Genomic DNA, 25399 nt, shown 5'->3' on the forward strand with positions numbered 1-25399 from the left:
GAAGGAAGGAAGGAAGGAAGGAAGGAAGGAAGGAAGGAAGGAAGGAAAGAAGGAAAGCAATTTACATCTTGGAAATTAAAGCTGTTGGATGTCTTCTAAAATCAGTCAGCATTATCCATTTAAAGAATTATAAAAGACGAGAGAGGTAAAATTAGGTTCAATTTTGCATTTGTGGAGATGAAATAGAACTTTTTCTAAGAGAAGTTAATAAACTCAAGATTAGATATTAAAACAAATTCCTTAGTTGGAAAGATGAAATGTATGAAACAGATTTGTTTGGGGAGTTGCTGTGTAAAGCCTCTGATGTTGGGCGAAGTAAAGGAAAATGTTGTTGGATCTTGAGTTTAATTTTTTAATTTTTTTAGTGAGTAGAAATGAACTCATCTCGATAGCATTTCCTCTTTTGTACTCTGCCTAAGCTATTCTTCTAAATTGTAATATTTAGCCATGCCAATTCCCAGAGATTCTCATATTTCTGTCTCGGTGCTGCTCATGAAATAAACAAAATTCCTACAAAGTGGAGCTACATCTTAAATCGATTTATCCTATTAGTAAAAACTATGGTGTAGTAAAGCACACAGCACAGGGAGCTAAGGGGGTCTGCATTATAGGCTCAGCTCTTCTGCTGGCTATCTGACAATGACCTCTCTGGGCCTGGGTTGTGTCCTCAGTAAAACAAGAGAGATGTAATAAATAACTTCTCACTTATCTTCCAGCCAGCAGAATTTGTCTTTGTCATATAAAAGTAGCCTGATCTTGAATAACAATCTTAATAGCAGTGAGAAATGCATGGAGTCACTTTTCAACAACTTCGACACTCCTGTGTCTTGAACAAAAGCTTGGAAATCCTATAAATTTGTCCCCCATCTCAGACAGAACTGCATCTTAACCATTCAGGTGACTCTTATGAGATTCTCCCCAAGAGGCAAACGTCACAACTTCTTCTGTAACCTTAAGGCCAGAAATGCTTCCTTCCTTCTGGTCCGAGTTGCCTGACTGGATTTTCAACTTAATGTCATGGATTCTTTCCTTAGCAGGGAGGGGACACAATGGGGCTGGCCATTTACGTGCTATCTATTATTAATCTGAGCCATGGTAAATTTGTTTGTACTAGAGTTTCTGTGGTCTTACATTGCATTCCAGTGAAATGATAGAACCTGATCTCCTGATGGAATGTTCTCTTGCAGGTCTAAAATGACTGGATGATAAAGCCTAACAGGCTGGCAAGAATACTGAGCAGTTCTTGATAGGGGACACAGGGAAGGACATTGTTTCTCTCACTGACCAATCTCCTAGCAGCCTAATGCACAGTGGCTCTTGACATCATGCTCTCTAAAAACCCAAATTTGGAAATATTAAATCAATTCTTCTAAAATGAAATATGGACTCGGGAAATTGTGTTTTTAAAATATGGCTAAATTTCTAGTAGTTCCCAGTGCTTAAAAGAGGAATTTTGTTTTGTTTTTTTTTTGAGAGAGAGAGAGCACGCACACCAGCGGGGGCAAGGGGAGAGGGGCAAAGGGAGGGGGAGAGAGAGAATCCTAAGCAGGCTCCATGTTCAGTGCATAGCCCAACACGGGGCTTCATCTCAGGACCCTGAGATCATGACCTGAGCCGAAATCAAGAGTCGGATGCTCAACCGACTGAGCCACCCAGGTGTTCCAAAACAGACAGGCAAATGTGATGAAAGGAAACATAACCATATTGTGTATCCCCACCTCCTGCTTTCTAACAGGTAAGCTCTTAGGATGCCCATTTTATTGACAAGGCCGATAAAATGGAACAGGAACCCTATCAAAAATGAATGCACCAAGAAATAGGCAACGTTAACAATAGAAGCTATTTAAGAAGGAACCACACAAGATGTTGAAAAGACGGTGAAAGCTGTTTTTCTTTGCTTACACCCAAAAAGTAACCAGAAAGAGCTTCCTTGTCCTGTCTCCCCTTCCTCTGAGTTGTGCAACTATCCTGTGAGAAGCCTGGGGGAGGGCAGAGTGGTATTCCCTGAGGATGGGCTTTCCCAGCCCCTTCCAGAGCAGATCAGGTCTGTGAATCAAGGCCGGGGGTGGGCCCAGCACAGTTTTCCTTTCCCCACGCAGGCCATGATTAAGAAGGCATCTGTCTGTCAACAGAGGCTTTCAGCTGTATTTCCAGCCCAGCTTCCTCCCAACTGACTCATCCGGTGATGCCACAATCTAATGTTTATGACCTAACAGTTGATCACCATGGAAGGAGCACAAACCTTAGACTGTTGAGGAGCAAAACCAGTGTTGAGATGTTGGACAGTTTCGGAAGAGGCAAAAGAAGACCTTTATTCATCGAGACCGCATGTGAGGACTGAACACCCTATTCCTCATGTGGGCACTTCCACCGGTTGCTAAAACTGCTATGTGGATGTCTTCGTGCCTATCGGAGGACCCGAATAAGGACTTCGGGTGACCGAGGACTAACAAATGCCATGGCATTTAGAAATGAAGGACAAGAAGCCAAAGGGAAAATGTGTATGTAGCCATGTAATGAGGTTTGGATGACAAATTTGGTTTCCTTACCTTTTTGCCAGCATGTGGTGATGGTTTTAAAAGAGAAAGAAAATGTGCTGAGTGCCAGGAAAAGACTAAGAGCCCCCAAAACTCAACCTCACAAACAGTCCCGCTGGTAAATTCACAAGCCGGGAGTATCAGGATCCACTTTCTGGTTATTCCGGGAACCCCCCCGCATAAAAATAAAAGCCAAAATGAAAAAGCAAGCCAATGGAATAAAATAACTGCTTTTTAGTAAGGATCATTGTATCAAATGCTATGAGTGGCAGGAGGTCTTGGCACTGCTGTGGTAACTAGATGAGGAGGGTGGCGTGGTCAAGGTGAAGTGAGTTTGTCTTCCTGGACTGCCCTTCCCAGACTAATAATCAAAAAGAGCTGTCCTTCCTCAGCCCCAAACAGCCCTGAACGAACAGTGTCTCCCAGTAGTGTTTGCGGCTTACAAGTAATGTGAGAGTCTTTTAATAACTGTTGAGGTTTAATTTAAAAGGAAGCTTCAGAATCAGCGGTAAAGGGAGGGGAATGTTGTGAACTGCAGACCATCTGAAATGGGGAAAATCATAAATACCAGAGTGTCTGATTATGTGAGCGTCTCTTGAAGTCGAATAATGAACCTTCTTCATGTTCTGCTTTTCTGGACTTGGCTCCCTCTGACAAATTTGCAGGCATCAGGGTCTGTCTGGAATTCATTCCAAGTTGGAGGGATATTTTTTCCCTTGACATTTTGCAGCTGAGACAGCCCCGAGCAGGAAGCTGAGGAGCGTAACATTACCAAATATGTCCTTTCTCCTGCCCTTATATTTTATTTCCACAGGAAAAGAAGGCTGATGAGGGCCAATGGGAGCTGGCCAATGAGAACGCGGCCACAGGGGCGGCCTCTACTGGAGGTGGGGAAATTGATCAGATGCCATTTTTCACCAAAAAAGAGAGACTATTCTAGGTACCACCAGTTGAAATGTGTGCTATGCTGGAGGAAGACGTCTGACCGTCTCCTACAAATCGCCCAGCTATTTCTGGGGAATATTTATCACCACTTTGGTTCCATTTTCTCATGTAGGCCTTTGCTAAGAAAGCAGGCAGTGCGGTATATTGCTAACATGTCTGTGCCTTTGACCAGATCACTTGACCTTGAGGGGCTTCAGATTCTCTATTGGTAAAAGGAACTTTGGATGTGATGATTTCCCAGATCTCTCCAGGTTCCCATGACTAAAGTCTGCAAGCTAGTTTGAGCACATGCCTCAATCACTAAAATAAATTTGAATATCCATCTAGTTACATGTGTATGTATATGTACTGCTTTATAAATATATTATAAACTGACAAAATATATAAAACATATAAAATACAGATTAAAAAGGAGACCAAATATGTAAGTTCTAGTATTTTCTCTCTAAACCTCAATAGTTTCTCTTAAGCACTCCCTGGGGTCTCTTTGGAGATCAATGCTCTAAGCCACATTTCAGCTCTGCTTTTCTTTATGAGTGTAAGACATTAAATCATCATTTCCACAGGGGCTAAGAGAGAACATAGGTCACTATGTGTGACTGCTGATTACATACCCTTTGCTTGCATATTAAATACATAAAAGTTTTTTATTATTTTTTAAAATTTTTATTATTTTTATTTTAAAAATTTTTTTTAAAGATTTTATTTATTTATTTGACAGAGAGAGAGAGCGAGCACAAGCAGGGGGAGCAGCAGGTGGAGGAAGAGGGAGAAGCAGGCTCCCTGGTGAGCAGAAAGCCCGATGTGGGGCTCGATCCCGGGACCAAGACCTGAGCCGAAGGCAGATGCTTGGGGCGCCTGCGTGGCTCAGTGGTTAAGCATCTGCCTTCGGCTCAGGGTCCTGGGATGGAGCCCTGCATCAGGCTCCCTACTCGGCGGGAAGCCTGCTTCTCCCTCTCCCACTCCCCCTGTTTGTGTTCCCTCTCTTGCTGTGTCTCTGTCAAATAAATGAATAAAATCTTTAAAAAAAAAAAAAGAAAAGAAAAGAAGAAGGCAGATACTTAACTGACTGAGCCACCCAGGCACCCCAAGAAAGTTTTTTTAAAACATAATCTTCTTTGGTTAATCTTATTGTACTACTTCTAAAAAAGAATAGTTATAGAGAAATTTCTTTACTGAGAAAAACAGCAGTGTAAGTTTGTTGTAAATGGCATCTGACAATCTTGAGTCAGGGAAATATTTGGGAGCAGTAGAAATTGGGGTAATCTGGAGTGTGTATGTTGTGTCCAAAGACAGAAGCTGTTTTTCAGCCCCAGCAAGCTTTCGTCATGCAGGAAGGGAGGCCGAGTGCTGCCAAATGTGATTTTTCAAAAGAATTGGGAGATCCAGATTTTAATGTGAAATTAAGTTAATTTCTCAAATTAATGTTGCTCAAAAATTTTAGAGCCAAGCATATGATAACGATGAACTATTCTCAGCTAATGGGCAGGCCCTTGGTGATCTCTGACCTCATAATCAGCTGATTTAGCTCTGTAATTTTTATGATAATATTGGCACTGTATTCAGACATCCAAGTTTCTGGGCAGGGTGGTTATGTATGCGTAAGAGAGAAAAACATGAAATGTCATTGCGTTAAGATCATAATGTTTCTCTCTCACCAGCTTTTCTTTCTTTTTTTTTTTTTAAAGATTTTATTTATTTATTTGACAGAGAGAGACACAGCGAGAGAGGGAACACAAGCAGGGGGAGTGGGAGAGGGAGAAGCAGGCCTCCCGCGGAGCAGGGAGCCCGATGCGGGGCTCGATCCCAGGACCCCGGGATCATGACCTGAGCTGAAGGCAGACGCTTAACTGACTGAGCCACCCAGGCGCCCCTCTCACCAGCTTTTCAAAAGTGGTCACTTCTTGGATACTTTTAAGGCTGCACCATCAGACCAATAATCTATGTTGTTTAGTCATAAAAATAAGGAAAATATTACATTGTTCTTGATATACCTGTTGCTTTTGCATATAGAAGTACCATAGAAAAGAAGTATTATCTTAAATTTTGATGTTTTATTGATTAGAGGTTGGCAAACTTTTTCACAGTTCTTTTTCAGTAAAAATTGAAGCCCTGTGGGCCATCTGGTTGCCATTGCAACAACTCAGTTCTGCGTGGCTGCGTAAAAGCAGCCATAGACTATACGCTGCAAACAAATGAGCCTGGCTGAGTTCCAATAAAACTTTATTTACACTGACAGACTGTGGGCCAGATTTGGCCTGTGGGCTGCAGTTTGTCAGCTCCTGTATTAGATCATTAGCTCTTCCAGGGTATAACCTGTGTCTGATTCAACTCTGTATCTTCAGTCCATGCAATCCTGGTACAGAGGAGGCCCTCCACGAATATTTGCTACAATAAATGGAAGGGTGTGGAGTTTAGCAATTTATGTCGATAATCATTAACTTCCCATTTGGGAGATAGAAAACCCACAGTAGGGTTTCTGCGTTGTGTCCACCATGAGGCTTACATCGGCATATGAATTCTCTCAGGGAATTTGTGGCTCATCCAAATGTTCTGAACAAGGAAAAGAGGTACTCAATCATCTTAATGAAGCAGCCTGAGACTGCTGAGACCCCACACAGACTGAAGGGCCAAGGAGCAAGAGCCACAAAAAGACGTCAGAATTTCATAGACAGGCTTCTTCCGAATCTTTCCTCAACTCTTCTTTTTAAACAACTTAAGGGGCGCCTGGGTGGCTCAGTCATTAAGCGTCTGCCTTCGGCTCAGGTCATGATCCCAGGGTCCTGGGATCGAGCCCCGCATCAGGCTCCCTGCTCAGCGGGAGGCCTGCTTCTCCCTCTGCCACTCCCCCTGCTTGTGTTCCCTCTCTCGCTGTGTCTCTCTCTGTCAAATAAATAAATAAAATCTTAAAAAAAAATAAATAAACAACTTAAATGACCAAATACTAGGCATCTATTGTGTCCTTATACTGTAGTGCAGTGCTTCTCAAAATTCTGGTCATGACCCAGTGGCCACACACTAAAATGTTTCCCAAAACAACTCTTACTCTTTTTCTCCCATTTCTAAATTTTGTTTTTATGAATTGAGGTATAATTGACATATTACATTAGCTTCAGATATACAACATAACAATTCAATATTTGTATATATTGTAAAATGATCACCACAAGCCTAGTTAACATCCATCATCGTCAGTTATCATATAGTTACCACATTTTTTTCTTGAAGTGAAAACTTTTAAGAGCTACTCTCTTTGCAACTTTCAAATATGCAGTGCTGTATTATTAATTAGCGTTGCCATGCTCTACATTACATTTTTCATGACTTATTTATTTTATAACTGGAAGTTTGTGCCTTTTGACCCCCTTTACCCATTTCTTCCATTTCTCAACCCCCACCTCTAGCAACCACCAATCTGTGCTCTGTATTTATGAGCTCAGTTTTTTGTTTTTTTTAGATACCTCATATAAGTGAGATCATAGAGTACCTATCTTTCTCTGTCTGACTTATTTCACTTAGCATAATGCCTCAAGGTCCGTCCATATTGTCACAAATGTCAAGATTTCCTTCTTCTTTGTGGCTGAATATTATTCCATTAAATATATACATATATATATTTCTTTTCTTTATCCATTCATTTTCTTTATCCATTCATCCACTGATCAACACTTAGATTGTTTCCATATCTTGGCTAATTCTTATTTTTACTATGAGCAATTCACTGGGATATCCTCTCTTTGTTTATATTTGATTTATTTTTAACGTGGGTCACAACTTTCTAAATGGATTTTATCACCCACTACATATGGCATTTGGTTTGACAATCATAGGAACATTTAGTTCTTTTTTTTGTTCAAAGATTTTATTTATTTATTTGACACAGAGAGAGAGACAGCAAGAGAGGGAACACAAGCAGGAGGTGTGGGAGAGGGAGAAGCAGGCTTCCTGCTGAGCAGGGACCCCAATGCAGGGCTCGATCCCAGGACCCCAGGATCCTGACCTGAGCCGAAGGCAGACACTTAACGACTGAGCCACCCAGGTGCCCCGAAACATTTAGTTCTTATTCTAAAGGGATTTATACTCTAACTGGAGAGATAAGATATATATATGCCAACATCTAGGGAACAGGAGATAAGTTAGGGCATCTGTGGCACTTGGGGCTCTTCACTGGTAGTAGCTGGCGTTTTGGAAACCATAGATGAGTGGTGGTATTGGTCTAGGCTGGAGGCTTGACACATGGAAAATTTATCTGAAAGAAGGACTGGGGGAGAAATAAGTGAACTGGGATAATGCTTCATTTTAAGAAAAAAAAATAAGTCTTCCAAATAAAAATGTAGCCGAGGGCAGTTTCTTTTCTCCTGATTCCATTCCCAGGATGAAGGAAAAGAGCCTCAATTAAAATTTAGCAGGGATTTGTTTACTGGAACAGTATGTGAGAGGATTAAAGAAGCATGAGAGGGCCACATGATTCATTTCCAAAAGCCAAATGGAGTCATAGAAGGGAATGGTCTGAGAAGAGTATGATTAGAAAGATCACTTTCACTTAGAAAAAAGTGCAGATAACTCTTTGGAGAAAAGAGAAGACAAAATTTGAAGATTGGTGGGATCAATCTAGACACGCACTTAGAAAAGAAAATAGCATTTTTATTGGCTATTAAGATTTTTATGTTAGGTAAATATAGAAGTACTTTGGTAGTTTTCTTTGGTTGGGGCCTGTAGTTTGTCAAATCTGGTGTGGTTTTAGGTAGACAATGGGGAAAAGAACCAAATGGGTAGTCAAATGGTCAAGCGGATTAATTAACTTTGATAGCTGTATATTTAAGTTATAAGTAAAAGCTCACTGATTGTAGGAGTGAAGAGGCAAGGAATGGGAGGGATGGAATTGGCAGAGGGCCCAATAACCAAACATATAAAGCAATTATGTAGATTTGCATTAACATAAAGAAATTAGAAAGCAAGGGACCCTTGGCAGAAGAGTTCTAAACCAAACCAAGTTGAAAAAAGTAAAATAAATAGAAATGCCTACAAAACAGTTTGGGACAGATAAGCCCAAGAGAGACAAGCATATCTGAGAATCAGAAAACAAAAGACTATATACTATAATTTAAGAGAAAAGGACACAAGGCATGGAAAAAATAGAGGCTTAGGTTGAAACTGGAAGAGGAGAAAATAATGTGAATACATGTTGATTTTCATTTTTAGGTATGATTCTAATTTTATAATAAGAGAAAAAAATCATAAGAGTAACAATGTATTTAAAGATCTTTTCCACTCTGACAATTCTACAATGGGGTTTTCAATCCAAAGGGCTTTATGAAATAAACAAACTAAAGAAATAAGAAAACAGTAATGAAGGAGAACAGATGACATTCTATTACCCAGATGATGGCATCCTGGAAATCAGTAGTCTGGTTTATAAGATGCTTAAGGGAGGGTGTTTATAATTATCTCCCAATGATGTGAACTGCCAAATTTTTCTCAAAATATAATTAATTTTAAACTACTTAAAAAAAATCTTGGATGTTATGAATAAATCTAATGCTACTAAGTTTATCAGAAACCAGGCTTCATTTACTTTACTGACATAATATGCTTCACACAACACATTTAGGAAAAATCAAACATATTTTTAAAACCAAATATTATATTCTCTCTTAAAGTTTATCATTTTCCAAGTGGTTTATCCTACGTTTCCAAAGCACGTCTGGAACAAACAATCTTTAGAAGTGATATTATGGTTTCAAGGGCAAGGCTTAGTGAGCTTGTTTTCAAAGAGTTACTCAAGATTCTTTAACTTTTCTTCAGAAGAAAAGGCCTAAGTCTTCATCCTAAGACTAGTTAAGAAATAACAAAGAACAAAGCCAAGCAGCAGGACAGGTCCAAATACTTCTGGGCCTCTACGTAAAGGAGAGGGTAGGGGCTCCCATCCTGGAACCTGGTCCTTTGTTAGTGGGGGTGCATCTAAAAAAAAAGAGGGGTGCCTGGGTGGCTCAATCGTTGGGTGTCTGCCTTCAGCTCAGGTCATGATCCCAGGGTCCTGGGATGGAGCCCTGCATCCGGCTCCCTGCTCAATGGGGAGTCTGATTCTCCCTCTCCTACTCCCCCTGCTTGTGTTCCCTCTCTCTCTGTGTCTCTCTCTCTGTCAAATAAATAAATAAAATCTTTAAAAAAAAATAAAATAAAATAAAAAAGAGTAGCAGGAGGCATAGACTATCCATCCTAGATTCAGGATGGGGTCCCATCTTTGTCATTTGCCCTCGAAGACAAACTACTATCTTCTCTCTACTCCAGGCAACTCACCCTAATAGATGGCTTTTACTTACACTATTATAGAAAAATTTTCCTGGGCACTATACAAGCTCCCAATATAGATTTAACATATTTTGTTACATCTCTTCTCTCTATCATAGTTTATTTACAGAGATAAATTCATTATAAATATATATATTATATATGTCTGTGTATGCTGTATGTATACCGACAAACAGACTAATTTGACATCCCATTTTATTATCCCCACACACAGTGCATAAGCAATACTAAATGAGGGGCGAAGTTATTACAAAGTGTCACGGACAGCAAGCAGTGACCTTTGAAAAGTGAGGATTTCCCTAAGTCCTTCTCTGCGCAAGACCAGAATTTATTCTGCATATGTTCTGTATTACAACTCATAGCATGGAAATTTCAGTGACAAAACTTTGTAAGAAGGCAGAACATAAAAATGACTGACTTTTTTCAGGAAGAGAAAATCCTCTTTAGAAAGAAACTATGTCACCAGAACCAAAGGCATGTATCAATATTTTCTGAGTGAATAGTAAGTTATTTTCAGGCTAAGATGATATAACTTCTTTTCCTTCTTGAAATGTCACTATGAATAAGACACGTCACCTAACTCTGGTCAACTGGATAGTGCTGGGTCAAGTGTGGTAAGACAGGCCCAGAAGTAAGGGTTGCAGGACTCAAGATAAGAATAAAATCAGAGTGACGCCTGGGTCATTATCTCAGGGTCCTGGGATCGAGTCCCACATCGGGCTCCTTACTCAGCGGGGATCCTGCTTCTCCTTCTGCCTGCCACCTCCCCTGCTTGTGCTCTCTCTCTCTGACAAATAAATAAAATCTTTAAAAATTGAGTAAAATTGGGAGTGCTCGCTTTGGCAGCACATATACCAAAATTGGAATGATACAGAGATTAACATGGCCCCTGCACAAGGATGACACACAAATTCATGAAGTGTTCCATATTTTTTTCATGTTTTCTGCATATTAAAAAATCCTATTGTACCAATTGGTAAACTATTCAATGCCTATAAAATGAAAAAAAATAAAAGGTAAAATTGGAGGCCAGCATACCGAATGTCTCAATATTTAAGTTGTAAATCAAGCTACCGCACTGTAAAAAATGATTTATTCTCTTACTTTGACATGTGTCACTGTCATTATGACAAAATTGGAAATATGTCCAAATCTATGGTTTTTGTATGACTGGATGTCAGCAAATTATCAAAGACAAGCACATTAATTTTTATTGTGCACATCTCTGTGTTCTGTGGATGGTCCAATGATACTTGGATGATTAATGTAATGGGTATAGAAATTTAATAGCAATAGAGTAAATATTCTATAAACTAAAAAATTCATAGTACTATGCAAAATGTTCCACAGCCACCATATGCAACTGCTATGAATACCACGCTAGTCTGAGAGTAATCCCTGGAACCATGAATCAGAACCACACAGAATAGCAAGAACAATAGCTGTTCTACTGGGAAAGGACACTTTGTTAGGAAAGAGTGAATATGCATTCCTATTATCTGCAAGGAGGGACTTGATAAATCACTCCATATGTTTTCTCATACTCAAGGGTTTCTGCTGTTCAAAGCCTGCCTTCACTCCAAAGTGGTTTCTTTCTCCAACAGCAACAGAGACCCAGATATAATCACTTTTTTCTAGGACACAGGGCACAAAATAGGCACGAACATTTCCCTAGAGCCTGAACAAGGTTAGTCCCAGCGGGAAAGTCTACGGTTCCAGGTTGTTCTATGTCGGGGCTGAGTGCTGGATCCATAGTAAGGCCACCTGTATTTCCTTACAAAATTCCTTTATACTGGGTTTGTGATAGGCAGGCCCTGAAGTGCAGGACACCTTTTGCTTGCATGTGAACTCAGTGCTGGACTTAGGTTATTTCCCGAGCTCTTTCACAGATGTGCAGAATCTAAAAAGGCTTAAGGCATGAACAAGCTCCCACAGAAAGCTATTATTATGGGGTTCTTTGGCAGACTAGAATTTGGTGATTGTATGTATAGATTATTGAGGTGGTCATTGTTGCCACATAGGAATACAGTTCTAGAGTCACTTCTAGCAAAAGGGCTTCAGCAATACTTTTTTCTCACACACGGTCAAGTCTATTCCAGGGGAAATCAGGTTTTCTCCAGTGTTTTGTTTTGTTTTCTTATGAGAATTCCTGATCCAACTGAACTTGACAACTCCTTGATCTTGAGTCTTGTTTTCTTGCTCTCCTACCTCTATATCCTTTCACCCAAAAAACCCTCTGTCACCACTGGTTTAATTCCAGTTTAATTACAAACATTTCAATTTCTGATCCATCAAAAGTTTGGTCTTCCCTAAGTATGCATTTCCCACTGTAGTCTCATAACACTTTACAGGCTCTGAACAATGGCTATCTGTTCCCTCCTGCTAGGTTTCCAGAAACAGGCTTTAGAGAGCTGCCATGTGTTTATCTTTCTTTACACTTCAACAAGCACCCCTCCATGACTCACATACACAGAAAGCCAAAAGCCCTGAATGGTTGTTTATTCTCACCAGCTGGATGACCCTGCACGTGGCTCTCAGCATGGGTGAGGATTAGAGATGCTGGAGAGGTGTGGCATGTAGATTTAAGCACACACAAAACTGCATCCACTTGCGCTTTGCTTAGATCCTCTAAGGAAGCTGAGTTAACTAGGAAACTCAACTCAGCTTGTCATCTTTGTTTTTCCCCATTTATGCTCAGATGGGAGAGGAAGGATCAGATGGGATGGCCAAGAGAAATCCAAATACAGTGGGGACTTGTCATTTTCAAGTGCTTACAGCATAATATTCAGCCTTTAGAACTGATGCTCAGTGGATAGGTAGCACACGACTCCTGATGGCCTGATTAGATCAACTTGCTACACCTGCTTCAGAGGTGGACAATCTTTTACCCCAATCATGAATTACATGTGAGTTCTAGGAATTGTTCAATTTAGAGCTCCTCAGTCATCTGGTTATTTTCTGCCTAGTTTTGTGGAGTTTTATCCTATGCATGCCCAGTATCCAGCAACAGACACATGTTGAATTTCAGTTATATAAAGATCATCCAGTGGGATGTCCAATAGGCAGCCTGGATATATGACCTGAAGATGAGAAATGTTTGGAGATTTGGAGGTCATCAGTGTATGGTCCTCGAAGCTGTGGTTATGGAGAATATTGCTCAGGAGAATAAGCAAGGATGAGGATACCAGTATTAGTGGGATAAACAGTGAAAAACATAGTTAGAGACGAGGAGATCAAAAGGAAACTGGTCCCTCAGAAGTCATTTTGTTAATTGGAGATACCCATCAATTCTGGTCTCAGGGAGAGTATACTGCTGTCCTTGTGGAGGGTAACAATTTTATCCTGCCCCTTCCTCTCAGACATCTGAAGAAGGCTGGGTAGGATCACAAGATAAATCATGAGGACTAGCCTATGAGAAAAGGAGCACACACTGGATGAAAATGGAGAAACTTGTGGAAACAGATGGATCTCAAAGATTTAATGCAGCCAAGTCATGTTCACCCTTGTTAACTTTGGTTATGCAACACTGTTGTTTAGCTTTTTTTTTTTTTAATTTTCAAAGTAATATATAAAGGAATCCAAAACAAAGCCATAAAGAATACAACTCCTTAAAATAAAAAGTTGTAAATAGAAACCTATGTAGTTTACCAAGAGTACTCACCATTTTTAAATGTACTACTCTGAGTTTGACAAGTTTATGGAATAAGGCAAAAGAGCAACAGTTTTGTTTTTGTTTTGTTTTTTCTCCTAGGAACTAATCCTCTATGTACTAAAGAAATGTAACCAGAAATGGCCATTATAAAAATGCTGATTTGGTGATTCCTTAGTGATTTTTCTTTATAGAATTACAAATGTCTTCAAAACAGGCAGACTCAGAATACTTTAATGCCAGAGTGCAAAGCGTTTAAAGAAATGAAGTTTGGGGTTGGCTTCAAATAGGTTTAGAGGAGTACAACTAAACTAAAAGGAAAGTTATCTCTGACTGTCAACCACAAACTACAGTTTTAGGTTTTGACATACAAGCTGGCAAATGCAGATAGATGCAACCAAACAAATTACAGCCTAGACAAATTCAATATTAATTACCTTGACATATACATGTAAGGACAATCAACATTAGAAATGAACGTATTTGAATATGTAAGTTTGGGGGCTGTTTGCCTTTAGAAGTGAAGATTATGAGTAGGATTACAAGGATTTAATGAGAGAATGCACATAAAGTACTTGCCCCAGGGCTTGGCATCTAGAAACACTCAAATGAGAACTATCATTATTATGACATCATCATTCCAGCCAAGCCAATTCCATTATGTTTTCCTTATTATAAATACTGTGAGATTTTATTTTTGCTTTCACTGATATGGTCTAATGATTTGTCTCTAAAGATGGGTAGTATCAGTAGTCTGTTTGAGTATAGGAAGTGGCAGATGGAGTTTAGCAAACAAAAAGTCTCTGCCTCAGTAGTCCTGGTACTGAGAATGAGTCAAGAAATGTTGAGGCTAACAACTGAAGGGAGCTCTACTAAGATGTTGCAATTACTATGGCAAAGAGTTCCCAGTCTGCTCAGCCCTACCTCTCTAAAACATTTCGCCCATCCTACTCCCTTCTACAGGTGAGAGGGATCCCAGACTGTGCCATAGGCAGCCAGCTCTCCTTGACAACTCATTAACCAGTCTCAACTAACTGTCTCTTTCCAAAGAGTGTAAAATAACTTGCCATCTCTTCAGGCTCATTATTATTCCCTCTTTTGGACCCTTTGTACTGTTAGCTTTTATAGCCTTCTCTTTATCCTTACCCTGTTTAATCTCAATTCTAAATGAGATGTTCTTTTTCTGATAAAAGCCTAGAAATACTGAAATGGCTTCAGACTATACATCAGTGTGGGTCACAAAAATCCTATAAATTCTGCTCTCGCTCATTTTAATTTTCAGGGTTTTTTCCCCCCTTGAGGGTCTTTTACAAGGTTTGATAAAGATTGAATGCTTAGTGATTTACCAATAACATTTATTGAAAGAGGGTTGGCCTGCTACCTCTGTGTCTTTGTTGCCCTAATGTTTCCAATTGTCCATTAAATTTTGTGTACTTCCATGCTCAATTCTAGGCTCCTTCATCTTTTCCATTAAATTATCTCTCTTGACAATGCTCTCCTTCTACATGTTTCAGTTATGATCTATATGCTGATGACTTCAATATATTTCCATTCAAATCCAATATCTAGAGCACAAGGTACATATTACCCATTATCTTACTGCTCTTGGATATCCCACAGATACCTTGACCCTGATCCAATCATCTTCCCCCAACAGCTTGATTCTCTGTAGTTCTATCTTCAGTGGAACCACTGAATTAGTCCACCAGCAGTCCAAACCAGAGAGAAAAATACCATCTCTGTTTTAACCCATACATAAGTTAAGACCTACTGATTTTACCTCACATATTTTCTTAGCTTTTCCATCTGTGTACAACACCATTGCCTTCCCTATTCTTAGCCACTAGGATCTCTAACCTAGATTCCTTGAAGAGCCTCATAACTGGTCTCACTGACTAGTCTTGCCCTTCTTTATGCTCAAGTCACGATGATCTTTCCAAACATTTGTGATATATAATAACAGAAAGGAGAGTAGAGAAAATGGGATTAATGCCTACTGGGAAGCAATACTGAGGGGTTTATTAGTTTTAAGATTCATCAGGTCATTTTGGGGTTCAGGAATAAAATTAGCTCAGATTCACTGAGGGCTCTTCTTAGAACTGCTTGTTATGCTGACAAAAATGATGATGGTGAAGATGATGATAGTGAAGATAAAATAAAAAGATGACTTGTAGGTTCCTAACTAATGTGAAGAGACCAGTGGGAAAGTAAATAAATGGGGAAGTAGCAGGGTTAGGCTCACAGAAACCAACCTATCTTCTATAGCTGGCCCCAGAATGGATGGGGAGGCCAGAACCAATCTGTGTCCAAACAAGCGGCATTCAGGCAGATACCAATACTCAGGAATGCTCAACCTCCTAGTGGGTAACTAGAACAGTGGAGATGTCACAGGCAGTACATAGGAAGAGGTAAGGACAGTGTTTTTGTCCTGGATGTCTGGACATCTGGTGGCGATATTGACAGAGGCATCAGGGTCATAGCAAAGCAGGCTGAGATTTATGGTAGAGCTATACCTAGAGTATAGGTAGGACATAGAGAATAGAACTACAATTTAAAAACTAATGCAAAGCTAAGTTGTGAATACTGAGCAAACAGCTCTCTTCAGACACACTGGATACAGATTGAATGAAAGAAAGAGTGGCCTGGGGGCGCCTGGGTGGCTCAGTTGGTTGAGCGACTGCCTTCAGCTCAGGTCACGATCCTGGAGTCCAGGGATCGAGTCCCGCATCGGGCTCCCTGCTCGGCGGGGAGTCTGCTTCTCCCTCTGACCCTCCTCCCTCTCATGCTCTCTGTCTTTCATTCTCTCTCTCTCAAATAAATAAATAAAATCTTAAAAAAAAAATTAAAAAAAAAGAAAGAAAGAAAGAGTGGCCTGGTCACCTGGTCTAAACGTATTGGACTTCAGTACCTGCAGCTGGATAGAAGTGGGTAGAAGAGAGACTAATAGAGTAACAAATCCATTCTTTAGTCCAATAAATGTTGCTTGAAAACCACTGCAGAAAAGACACTTTATTGTCATAATGCATCAGGCTCTGCCTAGGGTTAGTACTTCGCATATATCTTCCCATTAAGTTCCTACAAACTTAAACATAACATTCACTTCTACGGCTTTTTGAAGGTTTACATCAACCATGTAAATGGGCAGTACTGATTTCAAGTAACATGACAATAGTAACCAATGTCTTGGCATCTAGAAAAACGGCTGGCAGCAAGGATGATGGAAACCTCCTCTGAATAGCTGCTGTGTTACTCAAAAGCAAGTGAAAGAGGAAGTCAAAACCACAGTTACACCAAAAGATACCTTCAGGGGGCGCCTGGGTGCAGCAAGCGGTTAAGCAGCTGACTCTTGGTTTCGGCTCAGGTCATGAACTCGTGATCTCTGGGGTAGTGAGATCAAGCCCAAGGTCAGACTCTGTGCTCAGCAGGGAGCCTGCTTGAGATTCTCTCTCCCTCGCCCTCCGCCCCTCCCCCTGTTTGTGCGCCCTCTCTCTTTCTCTCTCAAATAAATAAATAAATAAATCTTAAAAAAAAAAAAGATACTCTTAGGCATCAGTCCTCAAAATGTGGTTTCCAGACCCCTAAGGTTCTGGACACCCTTTCAGGGATCTGCAATGTAAAAATTATTTTCATTATAATATCCATATTTTTTGCTTCTTACATCGTGTGAACATATTCATAGTGTAAAAACTACCGGGTTAAAGGTTCTTGTGCTCTAGCATGACTCAAAGGCACTGGACTCAGACTATGCCAATTGTGATTCTATCTTCACTGCTGTGCCCTTGCCATTTTAGAAAAAATCTAGTTTTGCTTAATATTTTTGATGAAACAACCAAAAGAATTAATGTTATTAAATCTAAACCCTTAAGTACACATCTTTTTAATATTATGTATGATGAAATGGGAAATACGTATAAAGTCCTTCTTGCTAAAATACGCTGGTTGTCTTCAGGAAAAACGTTTGTGATCTTTCTGAGTCAGAGGGAACATGATTTTCATTTAAGAAATGACTGACAGACAAGCTATAGTTATTCACGCTGGGGCACTTACCAGACATTTTCTCAAAAATGAATTGAAGTGATCCTATTACTCCAGGAAAAACAACGGACAGTTTCTGATACCAATGATAAAATCAGAGTGAAAGTGAAGATTAGAATTTTGGTAAATTTAAATTTGTCATTTTGAGTTTGACACTTCTGAACACATTAAGACTTCTGATGAGATGGGTGGTGATATTAACAAAGGCAAGATATATATGTAATACATATTTAAACATAATATTTAATATCTTAAAATACAATATTTAAATAACATACATAATTTTTTAACATATTTATACTTATAAATAAAACAATGAAACGTGTCAATATTTGTAAGATCTATATAACTCCATTAACTAATATGTTCCAAATGATATATGTGTGATTCTGCAAAATAAGACATAGTCAAAATACAGGACAGATTTTAAAGTAAGAGTATGAAAGTTCATTGATGGGGTTTAAGATCTCACATTGTTACTCTTAAGAAATTACCACTTCTTGATTTTTGATACAGTATCAGAGAAGAATATCCATGACTATCTAAAAGCACTACTTAAATACCCTTCCCAAAAAATGAAACAAGACAAAACCAGAGAGGGAGACAAACCACAAGAAACTCTTAATCTCAGGAAACAAACTGAGGTTTGCTGGAGTGGAGCGGGGTGGGAGGGGTGGGGTGGCTGGGTGATGGACACTGGGGAGGGTATGTGCTATGGTGAGCGCTGTGAATTATGTAAGACTGATGAAACACAGACCTGTACCCCTGAAACAAATAGTACATTATATGTTAATAAAAAAATACCCCTCCTTTGGAGTACCTGGGTGGCTCAGTTGGTTAAGCATCTGAGTCTTGATTTTGGCTCAGGTCATGATCTCAGGGTTCTGGGATCGCGCCTCACATGGGGCTCTGTGCTCAGCTTGGAGTCTGTTTGTCCCTCTCCCTCTGCTCCTCCTCCCACATGCTCTCTCTCTCTCTCAAATAAACAAAATCTTTTAAAAATAAACAAATAATATAAAATATCCCTCCCTTTTTCCATCTACATATTTGTGTGAGGTCAGATTTTCTGTATATAGTTTAATTCAAAGCATCATATCACAACAGATTGAATGCAGATACAGATAAGTATCCAGCTCTCTTCTATTGAGCTAGACACCAAGGAGATTTGCAAAAATTTTTTATTTGGAAAATATAGTTAATTTCGTAAGGATAGGTTATTTGTATGTAGTAGATTTATGATTTTTATTTTAAATGAGTCAATCAATACACTTTTTTTCTTTTCTTAGTTTTCACATCTAATATCAATAGCTATAATAGCAATAGATATAACCCACATAAACAAAAGCACTTTGGGGTTCTCAATAACTTTTAAGATTATAAAGGGATATTGAGGCCCCAAATTTAAGAACCATTACCTTTAAGCAGTGAACTCATGAGGGCTAACCAACATGGCTGGCAACAGGCAGAGTGGCTCAATTTGAACAATATGAACCAATTTGAACAAAATGAAGGAAGGAGCTCCAGGAGTACAGTTGAAAAATCGAAGACCATCCCCATAATTAGGCCAAGTCAGTAGAAAATGCTCGATCCTCTCATCCTCCTGGTATGACCCCCTTCACCCGCTCACGTGACCAAGAGCATCAGTATGGCAGTGTCTCCAAGCACAGTGACCACAGATACGTAAACAACCTTCCACAGCTTTTAGGAAAATCAGTGATGTTTACACAGGGAGAGAAGAGTACAAGAGTTTTGATTTTGCCAGCGCTACCCAGAAGGTGGGGGTGTAGAACCTTACGTGAAATAATGCAAGAAGGTTTCTCTTTCAAAGCTGCAGGACCAAAAGTGGAGTGGGAAAATGGGAAAAGGACATATGGAGGGAGGCAACAATCCAAGGGGTACTGTTTCAGAGCACAGAGATGTAAAATACACTCTCTAAACTCAGTGATATTGCATGGTGTCCTTTGTCATCAGATCAGGACCGCCTGGAGTACATCTTTAAGCGTGCCATTTACAACAGTTGCCAAAATGAGTGAAAGTAATCTTACTTTTATTCTATTTCAGTGGTGTACATAAATAGTATTTCTTGGAGAAAATTTCCGAAACTAGAGCAATCTTTCAAGCCAGATGGCCAAGACTTTTACTACCACTTCAATTTCATATATTTAACCACTAGGCACAACGTTTGAGTGCCTCCACAATAAATAAAAATATAATAAGGATCCAAGTTTACTGAAGATCAGGCCAACTTATATTCTATTTGACTGTCTTGTTTTTCAACTCATGCCTACTAACAGTATGATGTGAGTGTGAATTTACTGAAGCACAAGTCAAAACCTGGGATCAGTGGGAACTGACAGACTCGCCAAAACTTGTACTGACTGAAACACAACTCTTTCTTTCTAAGCAGATTCAGCAGTCCTGGATATTTTGAGGTTTCTACTTTCAAGCTTCTGCAAAGATATTCCCCACGTCTGAATAATCGTGCTTCCCATGCAAGTAAGTGAAAAGTAAGATTGTTTTCTTCAGAAGAATGGTAGGCAAGCCACTATTATACCTCAGAAAACCAAGATGTTAAAGATCTGATGAGATCATGTATTTGGTTAGCAACTATTACGCACCCAACGCACTGTATGGGTGATTTTAGCAGCTTATTTTCATTTGGCTCTGAGTTTTCCCATAGGGCATATTCTTTCAAAAGTACTTGCGTTTTGTTTTGTTTTCGGCTATTTTGCTTTTGGTTTTAACACTCCCCTCCCATGCTTATTCTCTATGGGTCCCAGGTTCCGATGCTGTCTTGGGTATCTGACAGTAAGTAGAATACTACGTTTTAGAACCCAAAGGAACAAAATTCTTACTGTTTTGCAGAACGATTAAGAACAAAGAAACTAATTTCCAGATCATTTAAATATATATACTTTCAGAGGTATTATGTTCTCCCAGATAAAGCATTCTCATTTTTATTCATATTAATTTCTGAAACAGAGACTAAAATATCTCAAAAAGCTTTCCAAGAATGTTATCTATTACACTCAACTCAAGCATTCTTGGCCAACTACAAAGCTTATTTTCTGAAAATAAGCCCTAAATGAAGGAGGCCCCTGAATCAAAGCAATTAGGTAGCATTTAGCCAGTTAGCCCACGTATGTTTTCCTCATCCCTGCTTTAACTCACTTGTCTGCATCAAAAACGGTGAGATGTGAAAAGAAAACACAGATAGCTGATGGACCCTCATGATTCTGTCCAAATGATTCACTGATCAGTAGCCTTCATTTACGCTCTATTTCTGTTCTAATTCTCCCTCATAAATTTTTGACATTACCAAAATTTCCTTCTATGATTTATTGTTCATGCAAACTTTCTTCACACTCATGTTTTATCAGATCATGTCAGTTAGTATCCTGAAGTTCTCAGAAGCTGTATCTACTAGTAAAGATCCTTTGTAAATCACCAGCATTTTTCCCTTTCGCCAGCTGAATAGCCTGAGGCAGGAGGAGGAGGACATGAGTAATGATACATGGCAACACATGCATCTGTGGGCTTTTAGCTTCAGCTTCTTAAAGAACCGGACATGGGGAAATATTTCAAAGAAGTTGTGTGGCCTTCTGAGGCCCAGTTCTAATTGTTCACAAGGTACTAAAATGTTTCCCATCAGTTTTCTTAACAATTACTAAGCACCCTCCATATTCCATCCAGGCTTTTGGCTGGACTCCAGGAGTACAAATATGAACGATATGAATAAGATAGAGTCCCTGATCTCAAGATGCTCATAGTCTAGTAAAGAGAGACACACTAAAGAGAATCAACAGAGATTGGGAATATCATGCATATTGATATTGAGATCCTCCTACACCACTCACTGAATTGATCATGACAGCAGAAGGAAACTCAGAGGAAAGGCCATTAGCCCAGCTGGAGATTTCAGGGACGTCTTCCTGGAAGAAATCACATTTGAATTGTTGTTATATAGATGATGACAGGGCAATGGCATTCTGGGTAAGTAAAGGGCACAGTCAAAAGCAGAGTCATGTGAAATGTCATGGACAATGCAGGAATCTAGGCTACTAACTATTTGTAGAACATTAAATGCTAGGATTAGAGAAATGACAGATGAGATTGGATTTCTGTGAAGGAGGAAGACCTGGGCTGGAAAGAAAGAGCTCATCTTCTCAAAGTCCCTTGCATAGAAGGAATTTAGAAAGGGTGAAGGTATTCTCTCAGCAAGGCATTATAAACTCATTAGGCTAACTTACTACGATTGTAAAGAATTTGGGTCGGAACTTCCTATCATCTGGTACAGACAGAAAAAGCAGGTTAGATTTATACTATGGGAATAAACAAGAAGGTTAGCTGGACTGAGGAATCAAATTACTCACAGACATACAGCACATAAATTCACCTACACACATCAACGCTGATAGAGCAATTTATTTGTATTAGCTAAAACATAATTACTTAGAATGTAGTATGTCTAAAGGCACTACCCAGATCTTGATTACCCTGAAAGTGAGTGAAAACAGTCTAACCAGTTTAAACCAGAGTCCTGCTCACTTTAGTTCCATGTAGTCTCCCCAGCATCTGCAACTTCTAAGACTGGAGATACCCTTACTATATGCTTCTGTGGGGAGGTTAAGGAGAAGACAGAGAGGTATTATCTTTATATTGCCCACTTTTTCCTAATCTCTTTCTAGCTTTTCCTTCAAGGGGCTGAAGAAATATCTGTTCTGTGATGTGAACTGCATACAAACTATTCACAGTTGACCACATCCGCTGGGCAAGACTCACCAATCCCAAGGAATGTACAAACTCAGGTTCCAAAACACAGGCTGACTGATCATTCTGGCCGACTAAATTGGGAACTAATTAAATGTTTTAACTGGAAGTCTCTCCTCACTGCAGCAGAACAGAGTCATTTTGAAGCAAACATTTCAATGAAACACTTCTTAGCGAGAATCCAATTTAACTACAAGAAACAATGGCTTCTGATTGGCAGCCCAACGTATTCCCACTTGATCTGCCCTGCCCACCACCATGTAGACACACGGGCTAAATGTCACTTATGCTCAGAAGGACAGCCACAGAGAAAGAAAGATATTATATCTCACAGACATCAAAGTCATCAGAAACACTCTGTTCTTACCTATGTAGGATATTAATCCAGTCCACTGAGGCTGACGAAAGATTATATAAATTATTTACATAAAGGAGATTTTAGAGGAATATTTAAACATGTTGGGTGTTGTTTGAATGTAGTAAGAGTGGGAGGTTAAGTCATTCCTTTCATTTCCATTAGTAATTAGATGTTGGTTGAAGCATTTCTCCTGCCTGGCAATCCCTTAAAGAGGTATAATGTTTTGAGGCAGCAGAGCGCTCATTCCCTCCAAGTTGGGAGTCTCCACATGAACTTACAGCTCCAGTGTCTTTACAGGGGCAACTGGAATTAGATTAGCCTATGTGGATCTACGAAGGGAATCCAATCAGAGACTCTGAAGGCCAGAAAGAGGAAGTTGCTAAGTGTCCTGAAGGGAGAAGTCTCCCCTTGGACTTCGGGCCCAACCTTCCTTAGAAAATCAGAAACATTCCGCATGACAAAGTCTCCCGTGTTTATTATTAGGTATCATCCACTCACTCATTCTAGATGCAAAAATTAGTGCCAAACACGAAAATTGCTGCAACAAATACACAAACAAGACTTCAAGTTGTTTAGCAGCTGCTCTTGGGCAAGAACTGTCTAGATTGGAGATTGCCATCAATGTTGAGTGACTTAAATACTTAATATGAGTCAGAAACTGTGCAAGGTGATGGTGCACAGACATGAAAAAGATGCATAAAATGGGCAGATATATAAAAAGATAACCTCGGATATTGTAAGGTAAATTCCAAGACCGAGACAAGCATAGAGTGGCATAGAAGCCATTTTAAAGGTAGGGCCCCAGGGAAGAAATTGTGAAAGGAAATCAGGTCTAAACTAAATTTTACACAATGAGTAGGAGTCGGCCAATTTAAGAAGGAAGGGGATGGGTACTGAATTAGAGGGAGCAGAAGAACCAAAGTAACGTGTGTATGGTTTTCCTAGAAGCAGTTTAATGTTACTAGACTTCAAACTGAGGAATGAAGGTTGGTTAGTAATCAGAAGAGAGAGCTACATAAAGACAAATATCTGTCTCTAGTGGAAAAAAGAACTCTCGTAAACCAGAAAAGACAGTCAAATTTTAAATATGGTCAAAAGATATGAATAGGCATAGTACAAAAGTGAATATCTGAATATCCAAGAAACATGACTATTTGATTGCCTCACTAGTAATCATGGAAATGCAAAACACAACTTTTATGCTATGGTAAGAAACTTGGACTTTATCCTCTGGATAATGGTAAGCCATTGAATAATTTTGACAGAAAACCAAGAAGAAGAAAAAAAACAACAGACAATAGAAATAGTTCCACAGAGGATCCAGATATTGCTACGCTAGTTATATGGAAATGTAAAGGGCCAAGAATAGCCAGAATATTCTGGGAAAAGAAGAATAAAGTTGGAGGACTCACTTTACCAGATATTAAGACTTATTATAAAGCAACAGTAAGAAAGACAAAGTGTAATGATAGATAAAGTAAACCAATGGAACGGACTAGAGGGTTGAGAAATAAACATACCTATATGAACACTGTATTTTGGTAAAGGCAACACCGCCAGGCAGAGGGCAATGTACCATATCTCAGTAAGTGATGCTCCTGTCCTCTGGATATGCACATAGAAAAAGAAAGTAAAATTTGACTCCTACTTCATCTCATGCACTAAGATCAATTCTAGGTATATTGTAGAGCTAAATGCAAAAGGTAAAATAATAAAGCTTCTACAACAAAAGATAGGAAAATAAGTCATGATTTTGGGAAGGTAAAAACATTCCTTAAACAGAACTCATAAAGCACTAGTCTTAAAGGAAACAATTGATAAATTGGATTACATTAAAATTAGAAACATCTGTTCATCAAAAGACTATTACAGAGTGCAAAGGCATATATATGTGGATAAATTATGTTATATTCATATGATGGGACACCACACAGAGATGAGAATTAGTGTTCCATAACTATATGCCAACATCTGGGTGACTTTCACAAACATAATATTAGAGGAACAAAGTTGGACCAAAAAAAGTACATTTCACATGTCACTTTCACAAAATATAAAAGTAGGCAAAACTAATTTATGTTTTTGGAATCAGGATAGTAATTATCTTTGGGGGTCAGCAGTGATTAGGAGATGGCAAAAAGAAGACTTCTTTGGGTGTTGATAATATTCTGAGTTTATGTGAGTGGTCATTATGCAGATACAGTCAGTTAATGAAAATGATTTGCCCATACGCTTATGGTATGGGCATCATTCTGGATACCCTGTATATGTGATTCAACATAAAGACTAAAAAGCACCAATAAAAGTCAGGCAGATAAAGTAAATGAGAATTTTAAGATGCTGATAATATTCTATTGATTAGGTGGTGATTACATGTATTTACTCTGTGATAATTCATTAAGGTATATACTCAAGGTTTGTGCATTTTTTGTATGTTATATGTCAATAAAAATTATATTAAAACACAAAAATATAGAATACCCGTGTAAGAGAGTTGGTGAAGGATATAACATCATTATTAGAACTGAGAAAAAGGTCGGACACTGGCAGAAAAGGCAGAAGATCTGACCCTGCTAAAAAGAATACTGTTGGGCTCATATTACATTGTCCCTGTCCAAGGTCATTCATGATCTTTGACCAAGTAGACTTTTAACAAATACGCTCCCCTTCTAGCTGCAGAATATCAGCCTGCTGCATTCTTCTGAACGGAATTTCTGAGCTTCAGTGAGCCTTCTTTGGGAAATATGCACAGAATAAACTTTCACAGGTAGGATTTTTTCCCAATTATTTACA

At 39.2% G+C, this 25399-nt stretch overlaps 1 non-coding gene across 1 annotated transcript; it reads left to right on the forward strand.

The window, feature by feature from the left end:
- Nucleotides 1-10624: 10624 nt before the first annotated feature.
- Nucleotides 10625-10728, forward strand: LOC123325567. Its single transcript, XR_006540506.1, has one exon. It is a non-coding gene; the product is annotated as a U6 spliceosomal RNA (small nuclear RNA).
- Nucleotides 10729-25399: the final 14671 nt, after the last annotated feature.

The sequence above is a fragment of the Neomonachus schauinslandi genome, chromosome 8, assembly GCF_002201575.2.
Source record: "Neomonachus schauinslandi chromosome 8, ASM220157v2, whole genome shotgun sequence".
Taxonomy (NCBI): Eukaryota; Metazoa; Chordata; class Mammalia; order Carnivora; family Phocidae; genus Neomonachus; species Neomonachus schauinslandi.